The sequence below is a fragment of the Molothrus ater genome, chromosome Z, assembly GCF_012460135.2.
Source record: "Molothrus ater isolate BHLD 08-10-18 breed brown headed cowbird chromosome Z, BPBGC_Mater_1.1, whole genome shotgun sequence".
In the NCBI taxonomy this organism is placed as follows: Eukaryota; Metazoa; Chordata; class Aves; order Passeriformes; family Icteridae; genus Molothrus; species Molothrus ater.
Window position 1 is genome coordinate 25,480,278 of NC_050511.2, and position 14,112 is coordinate 25,494,389.

The 14,112-nt window shown below is 39.3% G+C and overlaps 1 protein-coding gene across 3 annotated transcripts in view; it reads right to left on the reverse strand.

Moving 5' to 3' along the window:
* Nucleotides 1-14,112, reverse strand: part of TNPO1 (transportin 1) — a 73,984-nt gene that overhangs the window by 39,118 nt on the left and 20,754 nt on the right. The window lies entirely within an intron of this gene.

Consider the following 14,112-nt stretch of genomic DNA (forward strand, 5'->3'; position numbering starts at 1 on the left):
TATCTTGTCTTTTATGTACATATTTCAGTTATAAAGAAGCATTAGTTAGAATGCTCTGGAACTACAAAGGTATTGATATAGAAACAAACACGTCCTTTAGAATTCAATAACTTTATAAACCAGGAAGCCATCCAATGAATATATATTTGAGACAATTCTACAACTTTACCTACACTATATGATTTAAATACCAACTTCTAAACAACATAAAAAATAAAACTCACTTCACTTGCACAGCTCTACATTTGCCAGCACCTCTTCTGGGAGAAGGAGGGAAAAGAGGGTTTATTATTTTAAATAAAAAACTAAAGATTGTATGAGTGGACAAACTTCTCTCAACCTCACAACTTAGTTGTGAGCCATCACAAGTATTACTATAGTTACTTGGCAAGTCAATCAAGTAATTTTGAGATAGTCTTCAAATTCAAAGTAAAATCCTTACATCAATTCTTGCACCAGTAAAGTATATCAAGCTCTGATTGCTTTACATAACTGTCATCCATTGGTAGGTACACATATCTTAAAGAAATTCAGTCCCTCATAAATTGTTATGATGATTTAAAATTGTGCCTGGGGAGAAAAGAAGCCAAAGGAGTCCTCCTTTAATTTCCACGTTTTAAAACTTTTGCAAACCGCAAAAAAACCCATTATCATTAACAGCCACAGACACCAAACACAGTAGTTACTGTAACTCCTTATCATCCAGCACTATCTTCTTGGTGTGAAGGAAATCAGTGAGAATCAAAGTCTGATTAGAATACAGTAGGCTAGTCACTATTAGGATATATTCTAGAATGAAAATATTAAACACTGCATTATGAAAAAACATTAATCCATTAGAATGCCTGGCTACAGCTACAAAAGGGACAAAGCCACAGTTTCAATTTAATCAAGCAGAGATACACACATTATTAAGTTACTTTTGTCAAAACCACATGGATTAGTCAACCAGTTTAGATAAAAATAAAGATCACATGCAGGTGAAACTTCAGGACCATTTTTTTTCTTCACAAACTATTCTATGGTATGCAGAAGTATGATATATCTTTAATGCATTCTTTTAGCCAAGACAACAGAAAAACTATCCTTCATAGGAAGTGATTATTCCACATATCTGCAACAAAGATTCCATGGGATTCATAATGGAAGTGGTATCTCTGACAAATGAAAAAGAAGTAACAAAATGAGGAAGTGAAGAAAAATTTTAAAAAAAGCAAAACCTTTGATAAAGTTTTGATAAGTATCAAAAATTTGAGAGCTGACAAGCAGAAATCACAAAGGACTTTGTGCTAAACAAACACCAACCACTTGAGACAGAGAAGCAGCCCAGAATCTGATATCCAAGCATTAAAATAAAGAAAGACATAACACTGCATCTTAAAGTCTTAGTTTAAGAAAAAAAATTCAGATATGACTGGACAAGGTTATTCATGGAATACAGGCTGTTCAACAACTTAACAGCTACACTGTCAGAAGATAGTAATATAGGTCTGGATGGAATTCTTGCTGTAACACCAAAATTATAGGCAGATGGCTTAAGAGCTGAGTAAGACACCCCTCGGTCTTCATAAATTTTGTGATTAGTTCTGTCAGCCATATGCTTCTCCCATCAAAAAAGCTCACAGTCTTGTCTCCTTTTGTCTCAGTCAACTTGGAAGTATAGAGTTGACAAGAACATATAGTACAAGAAAAAGAAGGAATGTGAAGCAGACCTCTGGCATTTAGTATCATCTTTGGTGCCAAATCAGTTCATCAGTTGAAGATTCCTCTCCCACATTGCCTCACTTTAAAATAAAACCACATAACAATTTCATTTGTTTCTCAGGAAATATTCAATTCTGTTTTAAGATTCTCATACTTGCTCCGAATTTTAGTAACAGACAGAGCAAATGGATGCACAGTCACATTACACAGATTATTTTAGGGTTACTGCAGTGCTTTTAAGAAACAAAGTGTGTCCTCAAACAGCCACATTTCCTCTACCAAGGGTTTGTACAACAAAGATTGTGTATGTGGAAGCAACAAGCTTTTTGTAGCCCACCTGCAAGCCCAGGTAAGCACATGCATGCTTCACCGTGCCTTTTAGAATCATGGAACGATTTGGGTTGGGAGGTACCTTAAAAAGGTTATCTTATCCAACGTCCTCACCATGGGCAAGAACATCTTCAATTAAATCAGGTTGCTCATGGCACCATCCAATTTCACTTGGAATGTTTAAAGGGATAAGGCATTCACTACTTTCTAGGTAACCTGTTCCAGTGTTCTACCACCTGCACTGTAAAAAACGTCTTCCATAAATGTAGTCTAAACCATCCTTCTTTCTTAAAATCATTACACCTTGTCCTATCACAATAGGCCTGGCTTAGAAATTTGTCCCTGTCTTCCCTATAGGCCTTCTTTCCAGTATTGAAAAGCTGCAATAACACCTCTTCAAAGCCTTACTTTTTACATGCTGGATACACATGATTTACACACCAGCTCTCTCAGCCTTTCCTTATTACACAGGTGTTCCAACCCCCTGATGGTCTTTGTGGTCCTCCTCTAGACCTGTTCCACGTCTTTCCTGTGCTGTGCCCCTACTTCCACTGTCTGTGCATTTCCTTCCTGCCCTTTAGTTTAACAAGCAGGTCAAACATAACTTGCTAGGATTGCTAAAAGAACTGAGTGACTGGATTGAGAACATTTTTCCATTCACAAGCTGTGATATAATGATTTATGAGCATGGCTATTATTTTGCTCTGATATCTTGTGATATTGGCAACGTTAGATGTGAGGGTGAGACTTTTTCTAAGGCAGAACTGCCTGTCTGTCAATCTCCATCTTAAAGCTGTAAAGCCTTTTTTAGAAATAAGCTGTCATTCTGTGTTTTAACTATCAATATGGATTTATTATGTACAAATACAAAATGTGTATTGACAATGACTAGTGTCACGGCTGCACACGAAAATTTCTGATGTATTAATAAGACTGACTTAAAAGAGATAAAACTCAAAAAATAAGAATCCCACCAGAACTGTGTAATATGGGAAGCGGAAAATGAACAATTTCTTTTGTCCTAATATATAAGAATACAGCACAAAAACAGCTTCACAAGCTTCCTAGCAGAAAAAAAATCCTGGGTTTTTTTGATACTGGACTATGCCTTAAGTGTAACACTTCTGACATAAATGATTATGGGTACTATCACGTCAGGAGTGGAGTGATGGTATTTCAAAACATTCAGTAATGTCAACACATAAATGACCTTGAAATGTAGTGACTAGACTGAAGTTAATCAGTGTTCTCCATTGACTTATGTGAGTCATGGAAAATAATTTAACTAAATTGCCTAAGCTTAGGAATGTCTCTAAGAGACCAAAACAAACTCGGAAATGTTCTGCTGATACTGACTTTTGCATATTTATTTAATAGTAAGTTATGCTTCTTAAGATGATGGTGTAAATAAAATTGAACTGTGGACAATATGGGAGAAGTACTGAACTGCTTACCAAAAATAAACTTGTTAGTTATTACATTTGAGTCTATGTGGCAACGTTTTGGTAGCAGAGTAGGACCTGCAGAGGTGACTTCTCTGAGAAGCTTCAAGAAGTGTCCCCCAGGTTCCACAGAACAAGTGCCAAATGGTTTCAAGATGGACCTGGCTGCTGGCCAAGGCTGAGCGCATCAGCAATGGTGGGGAAACAGCAGAGGAGGAGATGGCCACCTCTTCACTCTCAAGATGGGACTTGAGGAAATGGCATGAATCTGAGTCAGGCAAGGTTTAGGTTGGATATCAGGAGAAGGATTTTCACCAAAAGGGTGGCTGAGCACTGGAAGAGGCTCCCCAGGGAAGTGGTCACAGCATCAAGCATGACAGAGTTCAAGAAGCATTTGGGTAACAGTTTCAGGTACACTGTGTGATTCTTGGGATGTCCTGTGCAGGGCTGGCTAGACTCTATGATCCTGACAAGTCCATTCCAATTCAGCATAGTCTATGATTCTCTAATTTAAGAAAGGAAACAAAAAATTACTATGCAAGAACAATTGTAGCCAGAGTAAAGAGAAGTATGAGAATATGTAAGAGAAATAGCCTGCAGACATTAAGGTAACTGAAGGAGAGGCAGGAGATGCAGCCCATGGAGGTTTCACGGTGGAGGAGATATCCACCTGCACCCAATGCAGGATCCCACACTAGAGCAGATGGATGTCCAAAGGAGGCTGTGACCCTGTGGGAAGCCTGCACTAGAGCAGTCTGCTCCTGAAGGACTGCACTCCATGAAAGAGATCCACACTGGAGCAGTTTGGCAAGAACTGCAACCTGTTGAAAGGATTCATGTTGTAAAAGCTTGTGGCAGACTTTCTTCTGTGGGAGGGAACCTCTCACTGGAACATGAGGAAAGTATGAGGAGTGCTCCCCCTGAGGTGGAATGAGTGGCAAGAGAGAACATGTGGTGAACTAATAACAACCCCCATTTCCTGTCCCCCTGCATCACTGGGGGAGAGGAGGTAGAGAAAAGTGGGAGTAAAGTTAGGCTCTGGTGGAAGGAAGGTGGTTTTAAGATTTGGCTTTATTTGTCAAAACCCTAATCTGATTTGACTGGTCAGAGAGAAAATTATTTCCCCAAGCCTGTGACAGTAATCAGCAAATGATCTCTCCCTGCCCTCATCTCAATCCAGGGACTTTTGTTATATTCTCTCTCCCATGTCCAGATGAGACGGGGAAATACAGAGCAGCTTTGGCAGGGATCTGGCATCCAGCCAGGTCAACCCACTACAATTAATTTTGGAAGGTTTTGTATTCTAACTAATATTTACCACATGTCAATCAAAATGCCAAATTCTGTATACCTCTACAGACTTACAAAACAAAAAAAAAAGGTTAAAGAACTAATCTTCTGGTTTCACTTCTACTTTCAGCTTGTCTATCAATAATCTCCACAACCTGGCTGAAGTCTCGTGTTGCCTCCTGATCCAGCAGCTAAACCACTCCCAGAATTCCATCAAGAGCACAATAATTATTATTAAAAAATTGGCATTTAGCATGGTGAGAACATGATTCACTGAAAGGTCCTAAACCATACAACAAATGCAAGACAATGCTGTAGTTTAAGAACATTACATTCAAAAGTAATGTCATGTCTCTGGCATTTACTTTTTGAGGGTGAGGAGGAAGATGACAACATGGACTTTTGTGCTTAGTCAAGTGCACAGGAAAAGGAAACTATGACATTCCCAATGGAACTTGCTTAGACAGCACCTGGCAGTGAATGAATACAGATTTAGAGTCATTAATCTATCTGAAGAAACTGCCTTGTCAGATGAGTAGAGGTTTTGGCACTCTCTGAATATATCAAAGGTGAATCTTTAAAGTATGTGCTAATCTGTTATTTGAATAGCTGTTGGTACACAAGGATTACCTGAATGAGTAAACTAAGACTGTGTTATCAAAAAGAGTAATTCAGAATTGTATTCAAACCGCTGAGTATTGGGAAACACAAAATACAGGATACAACATTGGTGTTGTACAGGGTGCCGCACAGTAGAAATTTTGATTAGTTTTCCTTCTGTCTATATCCTCTAGGTATAGTTTAAGAGAAAATTGTGTGGTAGCATACAAGTGTAAATGTTCTAAGGCCATACTGCTTTGTTTCTCTGATACCCTTACCAGCCAGTAAAGCTTCTTCCCCTAATGAAAGGATTTAATGAAAGGAAAACCTTCTCCTGTTTATTTACTAAGTCTGTACTCAATGTGCTTCCTTTTTTTTTTTTTTTTTTTTCTTCTTCCCTTCATTCTGGCTGACTTTTCTGAACATTATCATCAGACATTTAATTAGAAATACAAGGTTACACTCTGGTTAACATCAGAACATAGATTTGGCACAACTGGAGGTGTTCTTCCTAAGCAGATGTGTATCTAGCTAAAATAGGAAAATACACTTTCATACATTTAACATTTCATTATTGTTATGATTTTAGGACCTTAGATTTTTTTTTAATTTTGCTACACAAGAGTTCTTACCAGGAAGGTTAAGAATACAGTGAAAATGAGACTTATCTGAGATGCTTTGCTGGGTGACCATGCTGCTCTTCTGAGCAGTTATAAATCCATCTTTTCAGTTTTCAGTTTCCACCTATGACTTCATCAGTCATGCCTTCTTTATAGGGGAATGAACATGTGGAAAACTGGGAGCACTTATCATTTTGCAATGTTCAAAGCTCCTGAGACTTACAGCTTGCCAGTCAGAATTTTCTCTGATCAGTAGTATATCTACTGATTCAGAGAAAAACATCCATCACTTGAAGTTATGTGAATGCTTTTTCCTTGGAGATATCAAACTAAAAATTTGTCCTGTTGAATTTACACTTGCTTGAAGTGCCAGTGTGTGACAATTTAGATGAAGCAGACAACTGCTATAGCGCAAAGGAGTTATCAACCCCCTACACAGTCTAAGTGCAAACTACAGTCATTGTCACCTGGGATTGAGTGCTCCCTTAGCAGATTTGAAGATGACAAAGCTGAGCAGTGCAGCTGAACAGCGCAAAACAGAAGGAAGGGATGCCATTCAGAGGGACCTGGACAAGCTTGAGAAATGAGTCCATGAGAATCTCATGAAGTTCAACAAGTCCAAGGGGAGGTGCTGCCCCTAGGTCAGTGCAATCCTAGATGAGTACAGACTGGGAGAAGAAACCAGTGAGAGCACAGGACTAGAGGATGAAAAGCTGGACATGAGCCAATGTTTGCTTACAGGCCAGAAAGCCAACCACATCCTGGGCTGCATCTAAAGCAGTGTGGCCAGCAGGGTGAGGGAGGGGATTCTGCCTCTACTCTGTGCTGATGAGTCCCCCCCCTTCAGTGCTGCATCAGCTCTGCTGTCTCCAGCACAGGAAGGACAATAACCTGTTGGAGCAAGTCCAGAGGAGGGCCACAAAGATGAGCAGAGGGCTGGAACATCTCTCTTGTGAAGACAGCCTGAGACCTGGGGTTGTAAAGCCTGGAGGAGAGAACACGTTGGGGAGACCTCAATTGCTGCCTCTCAGCAGAGAGAGTGACTTTTTTCACTGACAGATAGTGGTAAGACAAGGGAGAATATTTTTGAACTAAAAGAGGAGAGATTTAGATTAGATGTTAGGAAGAAATGCTTTACTCAGTGGGTGATGAGGAAAAAGAACAGGTTGCCCAGAGAAGTAGTGGATGCCTCATCCCTGAAATTTTTCAAGGGTTAGATAGGGCCCTGAGTAATCTGACATAGTGGGTGGCATCCCTGCCCATGGCAGGGGAGATGTAATTAATCTTTACTGTCCCTTTCAACCAAAACTACTGTATCATTCTTTGATGATTATGTAGCTCTGTCAGGGCACAGTTGCTCCTGAATGCCCATTGAAAGCAGACGGCCTGAGTTCATGGGGGTTCTAAAGAATGTGTATTATATTATTACAGAAGGAGAAGAAAGGAGTTTAAAATGTTTTGCAAAAGCCGTAGAAATGCTTATCCTATTACTGGTATTAGCATGAAACTGTGGTGTCTAGATGTGCCCTTTCTATGGACAGTAAAGATACTCAATTCTGGAGCTGGTAAAACATACTGTGGATGCTATTATTTGTAGTATTAAAAGTATTTTGTTTTTTTTCTTCTAGGTTCCACTCTCTTGTGACATTAAAGGAAAGATGTTTAACTTGTACATGAACAGTGGTAATGGGCACTCCTTTACTAAAACAGATTTGGTATTATAAAATGGTTCACTATCCAACTGCATCTGGCCCAGCACTGCAAGACAACATACATGCTAGAAGCTTTATCATCCCAATGCTTAACAGTAAGTATGCTTTCTAAAAATCTAGAAAGAGGTGGTGATATTGCTTCCAAAGTGCCTAAATCAGACACCAGCATACAGCCTTTCAAATAGGAGGCACCTCTGAACTGCATTGAATCGAACACTGCTTGGTGTTGGTTTGAACAGAATTCTTTTAGAAATACCGGCAACACTTTGGCTTTCTACAGGAAAACAACCCATAGGAATGCTTGATACTGGCATTTTAAGTACATTTAGGCTTGATGTAAAAAACCAACCAAACATCACTGAGTATGAGAGTTTACTTTTTAAAATAGCATATAAAGAAATAATCATTGCAGCCTGTAAAGAAACATTAAGGTAAGGTTTGAAACAGCTGATTAAATACCTCCATCTTACACCTAAAGATTTATTTTAAGGCAAAAACAGATCTTATCCATGACTACTTGAACTTCAGACAATGACATAGCAATTCTTTCCTTCTATGGCCTTCGGGAACAAGGAAAGAAATAACAATGGAGATTTCATATTCTCGATTATGGATGTTTAAAGTAAAGAGCTCCAGGAAACTGTCCCTGAAGCACTGAATCACATAACAAATCCACAATCAAATTCAGTTTCTTTCAAAACTCAAAATAAATAATCTGTGAGGAGAAGACTTTACTTAAACCTGCACTACAAAATCCCTAAAGAAGCACGGAAAGGAATAATTAGTGAGCACATTGAGAAAAGCCATGGAATTTTTACTAACCTTACAAAATTAATTATATGATAGTACGTATACTAAGTAAGTCTGCTGATGATACTAAACTGGGAGGAGCTGCTGGCTTCTTCAAAGGCCGAAAGGCCCTGCAGAGACCTCAATAAACTGGAGGGCTGGACAATGACCAACAGTATGAAGTTCTAACGAGTTGCTGGATTCTGCAGCTGCAGATGGGGCAACCTTGGATGTGCAGGCAGACTGGGGAATGAGATGCTGGAAAGCAGTGCCACAGAGAGGGACCAGTGGGTCCTGGTCAATGGCAAGTTGAACATGGGCAGCAGTGCCCTGGCAGCCAGGAGGGCCACCCTGGGGGGCATCAGGGACAGCATGGCCAGCCGGGCAAGGGAGGGGATTGTCCTGCTGTGCTCTGCACTGGGGCAGCCTCACCTCCAGTGCTGGGGGCAGCTCTGGGTGCCACAATAGCCTCATGCAAGGCTAGAGAGTGTCCAAAGGAGCACCACGAGGATGCTGAAGAGCCTTGAGGGGAAGCCCTATGAGGAGCAGCTGAGGTCACCTGGTCTGTTCAGCCTGGAGGACACTGAGGGGAGATCTCATTGCAGCCTACATCTTGTTCTGGTGAGGGGAAGAGGATGGACAGGCACTGATCTCTTCTCTGTGGTGACCAGTGACAGGACCCACAGGAATGGCCTGAAGTTGTGTCAGGGGAGGTTTAGGTTGGATATCAGGAAAAGGTTCTTCACCCAGAGGGTGGCTGAGCACTGGTAGAGGCTCCCCAGAAAGTGGTCACAGCACCAAGCCTGACAGAGTTCAAGAAGCGTTTGGGCAATGCTCTGAGGCACATGGTGTGACTATTGGGGGTATTCTGTGCATAGGAGAATACAGGAGTTGGACTCGTGACTTTGTGAATGTGTCCCGTCCCACTCAGGATATTCCATGATTCTACTCTTTCCCTTTTAGGCAACTCAACTATTATATTTATGTACTCATTAGCAGAAATTAGTCTTTTCATAATTCTTCATATATCTGAACTTCAGAGAATACTTTGCTGTTTAGTATGACATCATACAGAGTATGCAGCATTTTAAACTGTAAAGGCAGATTAATCTGACTTGATTTCTGAATGGCAATGCAATCCGTTTCACTGCTTGACAATTATTTTTAATAGTGATATGTAGAGTGATTGTAATGGAGGGAAGTGGTAGGTGAAGGGAGCTTCTGTTTTAATTTAACAACTAAAACTCCTGAATCACTTTTCTGGATTAATCCTTCTCAAAGTTATCTTCTTGAAATGGGTAACTGGCAAATCTACATGTAATCTCACATCACAGTCTTTTTCTTGCTTAGCCACAATTACCTTTCAATATGCCAAGAAAGATCCTAATGGAATGGATTCATGAAAACTGCTCTCTGGATCAAGTTTAAATTTAAAGATTCAGCAGAAAACATTCACATCAAACTCACATGAACATTTCAGAGTTCAGTAATATCTGATAAAAAGCCATTTTGAATTATATGTGCAAAACTAGATTAATTATTAGTGTCATGATTACCAGAACATAAATTACTATCTGTAAAAGCTCTGTTGAAACAAAAACTAGGGGGAGGGAGGGGAGAGAGTAGGGTGGGGACAGGACCTGTCTCCATGGTAATGTTCCGGATCAAAGTACTCTGATTGACTAGATCATCACATGAACAAGACCAAGAACTGCAGAGACCATGTTCTCCTGTCTTCAACTGGTTTATAAAAATCTGAAGTATTTTGGAAATAAGCTCAAAAGACCATTCTTAAAGCCTGTGACAAAAACAGCACTAAAGCAGTGTTCTCAGTTTCAGCTCATTCACCTTCAGAGTAAAAGATCATTTTAAGGACTCTGATCCTTGACTGCAATAGCCATACACCACTGACTGTGACCAATCAATCCATGCAGATAACACTCTGCGGAGAATAAATACTAGAGTTCCCATGTTTGGATGGGGTGAAAAGTCAGTCACTAAAGCACCTTCACAAGATCACAGTTGTGCAACTGCAACAGAATAGACAACTGCAGTTTTACAAGCCAGCAGAAATTATCAGGACCATGATGCATTTCTCTCTATATTTTCCCATTACTGTAAGTACCTGCTGAGAGCCCAGCAGACAAGGAGGGGAGGTGAATGCAGAACTTTATAGAAATAATGCAAAACTAAACATGTTACATTAAATAACAGTGGACATCATCTTTTCATAGTTTAGTGCAAGCCACATCCATCTCCCATTCCCAAAGTTCAGAATGTTGTCTGAAATAAAATTGTGGTGTAATTCTGGACTGAAACTAAGCAAAAAACACCAGGAAACTGATGTAGTTGTCCTACAACAGGACAATGCAAATTAAGAAGGATGCTATTTCTGTCTATTTTGGAGTAGAAGGAGAAAGAAATATCTTACAGATCTTGATTTAGAAAAGGCATAAACAAAGCAAGTTTTCATATAGGCACCTTTGGAAATTTCATTGCAGTCAGCATCATTGCAGTCAGCAAGGTCTGAAACAAACTCAGTACTTCTGCTTGCAGCATGAATTGTCCATATTATGACATCTAGAGGTTCTGACCTGCCTCAGGCTTCATATATCTTGGAGAACTACCTCAGCACACCTTAGGCAGAGACTAGAACAGGCCTCAGCAAGACAGCAAAGAGGCTGAAATTAGGAAAATACATTCTCATACTTTCCTTCAAAGAAACATACCTGGACTAGGGATGCAATAATGCAAACAAGGAAAGGGGGATATAGGTGCATGACTTGGATCAAAGATGGGAAGCTGCAGTTAAATGAAAAAAGCAACAAGCAGAACTGATGCTTCCATGTAGCACTGGACTGTTTCAGTCAAATACACAAAACCCAGAAAATTATCTGAGAAGCAACATGCACACAACACTCCAGAAAACAAATTATTAACAGAATACAGAAGACTAGAGGATTCTGAGCTCACCTCAGACGACACTAGAAGAACACAACCACAAACCCAACACTAAGGACAGGACAGTGTTACTACATTACCTGTGAGGTTTTTTACCTTCCAGTCCAAGAAGGAACAACTAGACTCACAGTGCCTACACGTAATATCTTCATTTACAGATAAATTAACAAAACAATTATTTTTTTCATTCAGACTACTTTTCAGTTAATCTGGACTCCATCTTACCTAGCTAAGGAAGATCTCTAAGCAACATACTTCGTGGGAACTACACTCTAGAGATCTACATGTTAAATTTTAATGGCTTGGGATCTTATTTTATTTCATCACCCTGCCCACTGTCTAACTAAATGCTGTTTCCTTAACAAGTTTTATATTGTGATATTTTTAACACTGGGGTTCATTCAGATTCCCAACTCTATCTTTAGAAATGCACATTAATTTTAAAATAATCAAAACAAACAAACCAACCCTCAACAAAAACAAGAAAGTCCCAAATGACAAAAAACCAAACAAAAGCCCCACAAACAACCAAAACCAAAACAAAAAAAAAAAACAACCCCAAAAAAACAATCAACCAAACCCAAAAAAACAAGAAGAAAAAATGAAGTACTTAAACCTTGGGCTATATGCTGTAGCAGCAAAGTACACCACGCATTTTCACTGATGAAATGGCAGCAGGGCATTCCTGCTTCCAGGAAGACCCAAGCTTAACAAGCTTTGACAGGGCCCAGAAAAATTTAAAAACAAAGCCAAGAAAACCCCTATTTACATGTAGGATTATCACAATAGGTCTTAAACCAGTAAGTCATAAGCATTCAGAAAAAGAAGCTTGATGGAACTGTAGCTAGAGGAAAAGAAGGTAACAGTTTTTTTTTCAACTGAATAGTAACAGTGCTAAAATAAAGCAAATTTCCTACACATAAGGTTTACCTTAGTATCTTAAAGGCAGGGCTCAGTGAAAGCCAGTTTTGTAAATGAAGGGTTGTAGAAGTTTTCTTGCAAAGTTAATTGTCCACAGAGGTCTAAGACTCAGGTCAAAGACAAACCAATCTTCACTGCAGTAGAACGATACCATTCACTGAAGTAGAATGATACTATTTAACACACATTTCAACTAACCAAATGACAGAATTCCCACATTCAGGAGCTGTCACCTAAATGTATCCTTAAGCACTATTTTCTCAGCAGAAGTTTCAACAGTAGCAAAAATTGAATCAAATCTCAGTTCCATCTGCTACCAAGCCAAGATCTTTTTCTCGTGGACTATGAAAATACTGTAATTTTTATTGAAAAAGCTGTCAAATATGTTATAAGCCTATTTTCATTGCTCCTTCTGCTGGAATAGTATGGACACAATAAAAACATAAACTTCTAACAGTATGAATTACCATGCTTTGGTCTGTGGCAAGGCTGTAGAGACAGACAGCCAACAGAACTGCTTCAGGAGGGAAGAAAACAGAATGCTTTCTCAGTCGTACTGAAGTCAGCTATCTACTGGGATGACTCTGTCCAAGTATTACAGCTGCTGACCAGCAGTTCTAAGTCTCATTACCTTACTTGAGCCTGAGGGAAGGTGAAGGGCTGTTGGTTGGATTCAAAGCAAATCCAATCAACAGTCTCCTGCTATTCTTCATTAGTCCCACTTAAGCAAGGCAACGGAATTCAAATATTTAGAATTTAGCAAACACTATGAAAAACACCAACCAGACTTGGTTACGATACCTTCAAATTTTGCAAATTTCCAAAATAGAGATACGAAGGTAAAAAATAGTTGCTTTGGACAAAAGGTTATGATTCTAAAAATGTCACGATGCTGGACAAGGGCATCACCAGAGTAAGAGATGTTCTCCAACAGTCTCACAATATACCTGATGTATTTGTGAGAGATATCAGTGCAATTTGATCCAAAACACTGCTCCCTGGAAGTTAACTTGCTACTTCTTCCCAGCTTGCTTGGCCTCTCAACCTGCTGCAACCTGCTGTTTTCCCCTCAGATAAAACAGCTTTACACTCCATAACAGCCCCTACTCTTTATCAAATTCTACATTGGTCGATGTGATTAAACATAAGGAAGAGAAAATATGACTACAGAATAACCAAAATAGTTCTGTTCGGAAGGTAGATTTTGACACACCACTAAACACCAAATATCTATGACAATCTAGAACCTCAGGCTCAAATGGTGAATGAAGAAAGAGAAATCAGGAAGTTGTGTAAGTGTCAGAAAACAAATTCATGGACAAAAAGAAAAAGTGAAACATCCTTCTTGTCACATCCTTTGTACAGATTCCATGTCCCACTACTGGAACTGCTTTGCTTTAAATTTTTCTGGTAATGGTATAAAGGACATGGTATCTACACTGGCACCGTATTCAAAGATACCTTATCCTGGCTGACTCAAGTCTTGAAAATGCTCTCAGACTTAAGAGACTTTACAGATTACTAGGTGACTTCCTACACAGAACACACAAAAGCACTTAGATATACTCTAGTCTTGAAACAGGAAAATATACTTTCATACTCTGTTTTCCTCCTCCTGAAGCAAGGTGATACAATGAAAACAGTACTTAAAATGTAGACAAACATTCTTGACAATTCTTTGAACATTACAGGGCCACACATAAGTAAAATCTAATTCAAAGGGAAAAAGCAAGCATTCACAAA